Source organism: Gossypium arboreum, chromosome 3 (assembly GCF_025698485.1).
Source record: "Gossypium arboreum isolate Shixiya-1 chromosome 3, ASM2569848v2, whole genome shotgun sequence".
NCBI lineage: Eukaryota > Viridiplantae > Streptophyta > Magnoliopsida > Malvales > Malvaceae > Gossypium > Gossypium arboreum.
Window position 1 is genome coordinate 105,024,677 of NC_069072.1, and position 11,470 is coordinate 105,036,146.

Below are 11,470 nucleotides of genomic sequence, written 5' to 3' on the forward strand. Positions count from 1 at the left end.
CCTATTTCATGATGAAATTTTCTAAGTTTTCCCAAAAGTTTTCAAAGTTTCGGTTTAATTCGAATCATCTCCGATCGTGTTTAGGGCCTCGTAGGCCCGTTTAAAGACGTTATACTTATGTATGAATGTTTTTGATTTGAATGAAATTTTATGGCCCGATTTATGTTATTGTGTATGTTTAAGTGCAGTAATGCCTCGTATCACATCACGGCCTCGGACACGGGTAAGGGGTGTTACAAAGCGATCTTAGGTACATCGACTCTTTTACTCATGGCTGGTAGTAGCCGAATCCTAGATCTATCTTAGAGAACACGGTGGCTCCCTCAATTGATCAAACAAGTCGTCAATTCTTGGCAGATACTTGTTCTTGATGGTTACCTTGTTGAGTTGTCGATAATCTACATAGTCTCATTGAACCATATTTCTTCTTAACAAATAATACAGGAGCACCCATAGAAAAGCTTGGTCTTGCAAACCCTTTATCGGTCAATTCTTGCAACTATGCTTTTAACTCTTTCAACTTCGGTTGGTGCCATCCTATACGAGGCAATAAAATAGGTGTTCTTCCGCGCTAGTTCAATACCAAATTCGCCTCTCTAACGAGAGGTAAACCGGGCAATTCTACGGAAAGACATCGAGGTATTCGCGTACTATCGATCCAGGCTCGATCCTCAACTCAGATTCCTTAGAGTTCAATACAAGAGCAAGGTAAGCTTCATACCCTTTTCTTTTATACCTTGAGCCTTCATTGAAGAAATCACATCCGGTGGTGTATTCAACTCGCTTGAATCAACTCGGAGAACTTTACCATTTGAACATTTCAATTCAATATACTTATTACCACTATTTACTATCACATCGTGGAGGGTCAACCAATCCATGCCAAGTATTATGTCAAATTCATCGAAGGGTAAAAGCATAAGATTAGCCGAAAAACAATGACCTTAGATCATCAAAGGACAATTCTTACAAACTTTATCTACTATGACAGACTTGCCTAGAGGGTTCGACACCTTAATCACAAACTCCGTAGGTTCTACAGCCATATTCGTGATAGACACCAATTTCATGAAAATGTACGAATAGGTCAATCCTGGGTCAATCAAGGCAATAACATGTACATCATGAACAAAGAATGTAGCCGTAATGACATCAGGAGTAGAGGCTTCCTCTCTAGCGCATATCGTGTAAGTTCTTGCCGGAGCCAGAGTCTTTGGTTTTACAGTTGTGTCCTTGGCAACATTTCAACAACCACTTGCACTTTTAGGATGTCGGGGTGGTCTACCTCGAAAATTAGGGGCATTAGACTTTGGGGCTAGATCCACCTTTTTATCAACTTGTTCCGAGCAGTCTTTAAGGAAGTGGTCAAGAGAACTGCATTTGTAGCATGCACCACTCCTCTTTCGACATTCACCAAAGTGGAATTGTTGCAGCTTTCAAACCTCGACTTTTGATCATCCACACTTCCTACACTAGTTACTTTAGGGGAGGAAGACTTTGGGTTGTGACGTTTAGAGCTTCTTGTTCTGCCCTAATATCCCACCGATATAGTGGAGCGGTCTTGTTGACTCTTTAATTTCTTTATAGAAAAAGAATGTGTTCTTCCACTAGATCTCTTATTCGAAATTCGAGCCTCTCTCTTTGCTTGCTTTCTTTCATTGTTTAGCTCTTCGGCCTTCTTGGCCTAATTAGCCAGTGCTGCAAATTCTTGTATCTCAAGGATCGATCAACAACTAATTTCCTCATTCAAGCATTATTCGAAGCACTTACACATTTCTATCTCCGATTGGACCCACTCTGTGGCATATTGACTTAACCTTACGAATTCCCTCTCATATTCTAACACAGTATTATTTCTTTGCCTGAGTTCTAGGAATTCTTTTTGCTTCAAGTCTAAAAATCTTTGGTGATGTATTTCTTTTTAAACTCACTTGGAAGAACTCTCATGTAATATCTTCCTTGATTACCACTTGAAGATACGGTCTTCCACCGGTGATATGCGGTATCTTTTAGAAGAGATCGACACACTTTAAGCAGTCCTCGGTGTACATTACAACTCTTCTAAAACTTGCGTAGTGTTCTCAAGCGAACTCGCTCATTGAGCATCATCATCAACCTTAGCTCTAAACTCTTGAACGGTCGAGAACTAAGCGAGAGCTTAAGAAAATCTTAGGAAAATTTCTAGGTTTAAGCCTCACACACGGGTGTGCTTGGCAGGACCTTGCGTGTCCCTTACCCGTATGGAATTAATTCAATTTATTTTCTATTTCGAACCTACGGGGTTTTCACATGTGGAAACACGCCCATGTCATCGCCAGGTGTCCAAAAATAGAGCATTACATTTATGACATCATCATGCATTTAAGGCCACACGGCCAAGACACACCTTTGTGTGCTAGGTCGTGTCCTTCACACAGTTGAGACACACAGTAGTGTCTCTACCGTGTGTTTTCTACTATGCATACTAACCTAAAACTTTTAGGTGCGGGGACATATGGGTACCCCACGCCCATGGGTGGACAGTGCGTCACATCTGACCTAGACACTGCCTGTGTGTCTACCCATGTGGACCTTTTGGAGGCTACAACCCAAGCCAGCGGTCGGCTTCAACATCCACAAACATCGTAAACTTCTATTGTATTTAATAGGGCCTAGATATGCCCAATGACTACCTTCAATAGTCTAATTGCATGTTAGCCTCATCTCATTGGTTTTATACATGCTAGATTATCCTTTTTGTATTAAGGATTACCAAATCATCAAACACATTTAGACTTGGCTCATTTTATAACTCATTGCCAATTATGACCTAGCCATCGCCAAGTGATTTGGCCACATTCCACATGTCCATTCATGATATACCACATTTAACTATCTCATGAACATTTAAACACCAACATGCACAATTAGTAAGTTACAACCTACATCAAAATAAGCCATGTCTTATGGCCATATACAAAATGAATAGGTATATCATTCAAGCCCTTACATTGGCTAACCAATGACACATATAACAAAATAACCAAAAACCTATACATGCCATTGAAACAAAGTAAAGGTATCTATATACCAAAACAAGATAAGTTGATAGTGTTGACAATACTCCAATTGTCTTCCAATCTTCACGAGTTCACAAGCTCTGTAAAAATAGGGAAATGAAAGGGGGTAAGCATTAACATGCTTAATAAGTTCAGAAAACAAGAAGGTAAACTTACCAATTATTTAGCATACAACCATAAAAGATATTCATGCCAAACATGCATAGTATAAATCCCCTATCACATACACTCAATCATCAAGTTAGTTTCCTCTCAAGCAATATAGCATTAATCTTAAATGAGCTCATCAATTCAAAAATTTCCAGTCCCGTTTCTCATTATAGTTCTTTTGAGTTTCTCAAAAATCTTGATGGGTATCCCCTTTTGCCGTCAAGTCATGCTAGTGACCGTTTTAAATATACACTCCCGTGAACCTCACTCTTACGATGGAATTACCAATCCAGGTTAAATCCCTCATAACATAAATTCAAAAAGCTTGCTTGGGATTACCGTTCTAGGCTAATTCCTTTACAATGAAAATTACTCAATGCGCTTGGATCTAAAATATCAGCCAGGCTAATTTCACTCCTTAATCGTATTATCCATCCGGCTAAATCCACAATGCACATATATACATCGGAGGTTCAATCAATTAAGGAACACTGTCCGGTCGGATCCTTACAATCTTGACATCATCGTATTACCGTGCAGGGCTAAATCCCTTCGCAACACATGCGAGGATCTCATGTCATGTAAACAAGAATTTACCCATCGAATCTCCTTTTCATTCAACAGGGACAATTGTCATATTTTTCATTTTACACTACCACATTTCATGGATTGTCATGCAATCAATATCTAAATTAACATACATTTAAGAATATGTATTTTCAAGTATATTTAAAGTTTAGTTCAAGTTACGAACTTACTTGGTAATTGCTTGATTTCATATTTTGGTTATTAAAACCTTTCGTTTTAGTGGTCGACCTCGGAATTGGTTCCTCGAGGTTATCGGTAAAATAAATTATTAATACCTTATACCATTCATTTAATACCTAAATTTTACCCTCGGGAAAATGACCATTTTACCCTAATATTTCACATTTTTCCAAATTAGTCCCTAGGCTCGTATAATGGAATGCATGAAATTCCTTGGTTACAATGCCTAGCCGAATGTATCCTAAGCTCATACCGGCCCATATTTTCCTCTATTTCACATTTCTACCACATTTTATACTTTTTACAAAATGGTACTTTAAGCTATTTCCATGAAAACCTACCTAGTAAAAGTTGTTTACCATCCTTTAAACTCTCATATTCCTCCATAAATCATCAAAACACAAGCATCTCATGCATGGGTAATATTCCAAACATGAACCTTAGCTTGAGATATGGGTGGAAATGGATAGAGCATGTTACGAGGATCTCAAAAATACAAAGAACATTAAAAACGGGGCTAGAGAGCACTTACTATTGAGCTTGAAATGTTGAAAACCCTAGCTTATGGAGCTCTAGGAATTTCGCCAGCTATGGGGAATAATATGGCTGATTTTGGCTTTCTTTTTCCCTTTTTATTAAGTTTATTACCAAATGATCAAAATGCCCTCCTTACAAAACTTCCAAATTTTCTATGCATGTACATTTTGTCCAAAAACTTAGAAATTAGGAAAATTGCTATTTAAGACCTTCTAATTTATAATTCAAATCAATTTCATGCAAATTACTTTTAGAACCCAAGTTTTTCACTTAATTCAATTTGGTCCCTAATTTCCAATTGGACACCTTATACTTAGAATTTCTTCATTATACTTTAACACATACTTATTTTCATATCCTAGAACTCATAATAATCATAACAAAAATATTTTAACGTCATATTTGTGGTCCCAAAACCACTATTCTGACTAGGCCCTAATTCAAGATGTTACAAGCACCGTAATATGATGGAGGAATATGAGGTCATCATTAAGCAAAATGAAGATCTCACGGAGTGTTTGGCCATTGTGGAGATTAAAGTGGGGGTTAGAGTATAAGGTGGCCACTAAAGCGTAAAGTAAAGAGGCTTTACAATTTGAGTTACGGGTTTAAAGAAGAGCATATAGTCGAAGCGGATAGGATTATTAGAGTGTCATGATCAAGTGGTTGCACGATCAAGGAATAACGGTCTTTGAGAATTTTAAGAAAGAGTAGCTGGAATGTCTTATGTTTTATTTTGATGCTGAAGGTGAACATTTTGCTCCACGTTCGGGTCGCTAGTGGTCCATTTGATGTTCGCAAAGTGGATCTTGATGCTCTTGAGAGGGTGGATATGAGCTCTCTAGGCTTCAATGTGTTATGTCCCTCAAGTTTTGTGTGAGACCCTTTTGTGTCTACTTGGAAAGGCTCTCTGGATTTTTATATAGAGGAGGATCTAGCTACGAATTAGGATGTGGCCCCCTCTTCTGCGAACAATGACGTTGCTCATTTTGATGATGTAGACCAAGGCGTAAATAGGTATAACATGCCTTAATTTGTTTAATACTCTATACTTTGTTATTTATTTTCCAATGAGAACATGTTTTATTTTGTAATAATTTCTTTTCTGCTTTTGCGAATTTAATCATTTCTATCGCACAATTATGTCTGTATTTATGAAGAATCTTCAAAGACTGTAGCTTTAATCCACAAGTTGTTTTATACTTTGCGAAAGTTTTGAAAGATAACAAGTGTGGATGTGAATCGCAAGTTATTTCATACTTAAGAAAATTTTGAAAGATATGGCGAGGATGTTAATCCGTGAGCTAATTTATAATTTTGAAAGATAACAAACTATGATGTTGGGTGTTCCAAGTTTATGGTACAAGCTGTGCCCTCCTTTCTTGCTAGCTTATCGCTCTGTGACCTATTTTTCTATCACTTTATATTACCTTCCCAATTTGGAGCCATTTTTCCTCACCGGGAAGGTGGTAGACTAGCCTCGTATTTCTTAAGACAAAGTTGTCTACTTGGACTTGTTTGTTTCGACCTTGGAATTATAGTACCGAGCTACCTATTGGGCATGTACTACATTTCTAACTTCAACCACTTCTCTAAGTTTGTTCATCAGTTGAGGTTGAGTATGAGAGCCTCCGATTAGCTTTCTCATCAAAATATTGTGTTCTATGTGAACTTAAACCAACTTCATGGATTACAACTTCCACACCATAGACTAGAGAAAGTTGTTTCTCTCATCGAGGGTGTGGAGTGTAGTTCTAAGAGCCTATAAATTCCAGTAGCTCTTTCAACCAAGCACTCTTAGCCTCGTCCACTTTTTCTTGTGGCCTATTACAATTTTCTTATTCGTTGCCTCCACCTATCTATTGGTGCGTGGTATTTTCACTAAACTTTGAGCTAGAGCTATTTGGAAGTTAGCGAGAATCGCTTAAATTTTCCTTGGAATTGTGTATAAATCGTTTGTAATAATTGTGCGAGGTATCTCAAATCGTAGAAAATTGATTTCCATAGGAAAGACTCCATCTATTTTTTTCTAGGTTGCGGAGCTTTAGCTTGATCCATTTGTGAAGTAGTCTACAACTACTACTATGAATTTCTTTTGGGATGTGGCTATAGGAGGCCGGTGAGGATATCGACACCCCACGTGGCAAATGGCCAAGGGCCTGACATGACTTGAAGGAGTTCCGCTAGTTTTCGTTGGACTTTGGCATTTCTCTGGCAAGAATAACATGTGTGAACTATCTGGTGTGTGTCTTCTTAGATTGTAGGCTAGTAGTACCCTTGTTTGAGGATTTTTTGCGCGAGCAATCTACCGCCTAGGTGATTACCACAAATTCCTTCGTAGATTTCTCTCATAACGTATTCAACTTCCGGTGGTGATAGACACCTGGCAGATGATGTGAAAACCCTTTCTGTATAGTACACTCTCCACGGGTATATCTATTAAGCGTGAGATAAAATAAGTTGTCTTAATTTATCATGTAATGAGTTTGCAATATTTAAATATTCAATTCATATATGGGTAGTTTAGCAAACACTTGTAATTTTTAGTAATGACATACCTCATAGCCTTATGTTGTAGCTTTGCGAGCTCTTTCATGTCATGGTTGTCATGTTCCCTGGAGTGTGCAGATTATTGGCATCATCCAAGTCTCCTATTGAGTCATATATAGTACTTGTGACGTATCATAGCTCAGGGTTTCCCTATTCTCGGGTAGGATTTTTCCCCTTTGTTGGATGATGACCGAGAAGGCTAGCTTCGATAAAGCATCAGTACAAGTGTTGTCATTTCTCAAGAGCTATTTAATTTGAGCTTTATCAAATCTTATGAGAAGTTGATTCACCATTCTATAGTTTTTCTAGCGCTTCCTTTATACCGTACTCTTCGCTCATCTGTTTTGCCACCAATTGCAAATATGTATGGACAATTAGATCTTTTGCTCCTAGTTGGTGTGCTAACTCTAGTCCAAATACCAAGGCTTCATACTCGGTGATCTTATTCGATGTTTGGAACCCAACTTACAATCTATATAGCCACTTGTTGCCACTGGGATCTATTATAGGTGTACTTGCCCTGATCCTATTTTGGTTGAGGCCATCAATGTAAACTAGCCAAATTTTTTGATTGTTAGTTGCATGTGCACTTTACGGGAGGGGTTAGCTATTAGAGAGGTGTTCGATGGTTGTGAAACTAACTAAAATTTCAACTTAAGGCAAGCGCACCTATCGAGCAGTAGTATAGTTATGTTGAGGCTGGAAATATCGTATCCACTAGGACTAAAAGTACTAGTACTTACTATCTTTTATTATCTAGACTAAAAATTAAGAGAATGTTTTGTCTAAAACTAATTATCTAATTAACTAAGATTACAGCAGATTAAGGTTGAAAAATACTTTTTAGAAAGCGATGGAAGACAATACCCAAGGAAGAATCCACCTAGACTTCACTTATTACCTTTGAGTTAGACAATTTATTCTTAGGGTAGGTAAAAGATAAATAAATTTAGGCTTTTAAACCCTAGACTCAGCTTCAATTGAACCTTTGGAATAATTTCCCTCAATATACCAACTTACTTTACTTTCATATGCTCCTTTGTACATATTATTTTAAGAACTCATGCTTTTTTTAAAAAAAATTCAAGCATTTTACTGAATGTACTACAATTTTAGAGCATTTGATATTTCTGTTCAACTCTCTCAAACTTATTTTTAAAGAATACTTTGAATAGTACTGAGTCTAGTGTTTCGGACAATTTTAAGATAGTTAAGAGAGAAGTGATGGCTAAATTTGCAAGGGTTCAAACAAAATTAGGCCATATATCTTAAAGTTGGGTTTCAAAGGATAAAAAATTCATCACGGATGGCTTGAAAGGCTCAAACGGTCCAAACAAAAGTTGCCTAAATCATTTTCAATGTTCCATGCCTTCTAGGATTTCGCCTCAAGAAACTACTAAGTCAATTCTAAAGACTTAAACTTTCATGCATGCCTAACTTTCGTAAGGAACTAAAAATTTATGGCACGATTTGCATGCTTTATTAAAAATACATTCATATCATTATTAAGCTTAACATAATAATTTATTAAAATAATAGAATTTTATTTATACTGAAGTTTAGCATACTTAACAAAATTTCCAATTATTGAACAAAATATATCCTAATCATAATTAAAAGAAAATTTTTATTTTGAGTGGAAATAATTTCTATTTTTCGGTCCCCCTACTTAAGATGAACAATGTCCTCATTGTTAAAAGTGAATAGATACTATACAACAGGTAGGATTCTAGAAAAGAGGAGGTAAGCCCAATTGATTGCTTAAGTACCAAGCTCTCTCTAGATCCAATCCTAGACATGTATATACCTATTGCCACACTTTATACTTTATGACTTGTTCATTATTCATGATTTCCATCTCTTGCTTTATTATGCGAAAATGTAAATTCCTACTTAAACTTAATTCTAAAATGATCTAAGAACAAAAATAAAATAAAGTCAAGATTCTTCCTTTTATTTATTTGCAAATCCTTTCGAATTCGACTCATCTTTTGCTTCATCAGTATTGCCTTTGTGTGAATCGCTTCGCTCCTTCGATAATAGACTCAATGGTTCAAATATAAAATCTGGAAATTCAGGCACAAAAATAAATGGGTCATTGTAAATTTTCTTAAGAGCACTTCCCATCGAGTCATCCCTTATTTTTTAGTATCTCTAGTAAGCTTGTTGCTGCCATTGCATATGTTGCATTATGTCCATCAATTTTGACAGCTCATCTCGAAGATTTGGGCGAGGTGATTGAGTTCTGAACATTGAAGTTTCGTCATCAGGTTCAGCTTCTAGTTCCGTTGGTTCCTCCTTATCTAGGACTTCAGCTGATTGCATTGTGGGACCTTCTTTTGCTTCAGGGTCCTCACTTTCTTCCATTCATTGTTGTAGAACAGATTCTCCAGCTATTCGGTAGAGGTCCCAATCTGTGATGTGCCCTGGCTATAACCTGTCTTCTTTACGTTTGCAAGAATTTTAGCTTTCAAGCACAGAATTGTTATTGTAAAAGGAAAGTAGGATGGGCCAGAATGTCTAATGGCACAATTTTGTATCTCTCTCAAGATGATTTTTCCCACATCAATGGTCTTTCTAGTTAAAATCGAGTATAATAAGACCATTCACTCTAATGAAATCATAGTTCCATGTGAACTAGGCATAAGGTTGAATCGGATGAAATAAAACCATAGCTTTGCGAGTGGTGTCAAATATTCTCTTCGAAAAGTGTGGATTCCTTGCTTTGACACAATCCACTTAGAACCTGGAACTGTAAGTTCCTTGAGAATTTCTTGCAAATTTTCAGGCTCTATATTACTCATCAAGGAAGAATAGTTGTCGTTTTCGAAATCAGGCAATTCAAAGAACTCATTAATAGCGTTTGAAGTTATTGGTACCTTGATTCTGTGAACTGGAACTTCTGTCAATTCGCTTGAGGTTAAATTTGCATAGAATTCGTGCACTAACTCTTCATCCACACTAGGTCTCTTCTCACAAAACAATTCCCAATTGAGGGCTTCAGCAACTTGATGAATACGTGCCATAAAGTTAATATAGTTGCTTTCTTTCAATGTGAAGCCTTTCTCAGGATGCATTTGTTGATTTTTGAAGATGCTTTCGTATATTGCTTTGGCTTCTTCACAATGGAACTTGTTTTGTGTTTCATCAATTTGGGCGTAGGCACGAGTTCTCTTGCGAGGCATGATTAACCTGAACAAAAGATGGGAAAAATTATTTTCTCAAAAATTTAATTAAAAAATTATTAATGTTTCAATAAATTGAAAAATTAATTAGTAGAATAAAATTAAAATTTAAGAGAAGATTTGGTCTTACCACCTTTTTCGTAAAAATTTAAAAGCTCCTAAGGAAAATAATTATGAAACAAAAGTTGGAAAATACGAATAGATTGGGGGGGTTTTGGCTGAGGATGGGTGAATGGGTGGTGTGAGTAATCAAGTTGATGCCGCACGGATGTTGAGCAGCAAGCAGATGCGTCGAGTAGGGATCGAGGAGCAGCACAACCTGGCGTGGGCAGCTGCTTGGTAGCAGGCAGCAACATGGGTGTGTGCGAGTTGGAGCAAGGAGCAGGTGCGGCGCCAAGGAGCAACAACAAAGAGTGGCTACTAGTGCGCCTTTGTGCATGGGCTGCTGGGTGTGCACGGAGGTAGCAGGTGTGCGCAGGGTGAGTTGCTGGCCGAATGGCTGTCGGGCAGTGTTGGGGCTTAGAAGTTGGAGGCTTGTGGCTAGGGAGTTGAGGGCTACGGCACTAGGTGGTTTGGTGGGATGGAAGTTTGAATGAAGAAAGGTAGAGAAGATTGGTGATATTTATAGTGAGGGAAATAAGAGTTAAAGTAGAATTCTTAGAAAAATTTAATAATTAAAAAAATTCTAAGTTCTAATTCTACTTAGAGTTAACAACAATTAATAATTAATAAAATACATATTAAATTATTAATTGCTATTAGTTTATTAAGATAAAAACTTATCAAATAAAAATTGATTAAATTAAAACTAATCCTAGCTCTATATAAAGTTGATAATAATTAATATATATTATAATGGATATAATTATATATTAATAATTATCATTTTTTATTAAATTAAAACATTTATTCTAGAAGCCTTTTGAAAATATTTACAAAAAGAGGCATCTAATTTTTATTATTTACAAAAAGAGCAACCAAATTTTAAAAATAATTCAATTAAGTCCCTAGACTTAATGAAAATTTGAAATTGAGTTGCAATTTAAAACTTGGGTCAAAATTGACCTTTTTATTTGAAAAACTAAAAATTTATTTTGCCATTTAGGGAATAAATTTCTCGAAAAATTATGTTAAAATCAATTACCAAGAAAGATTAGAGGGGTCACAATCGTTCTCGCTTAAGTTCCAATATCCTAAACAGAAATTTTTTAAACATACTAA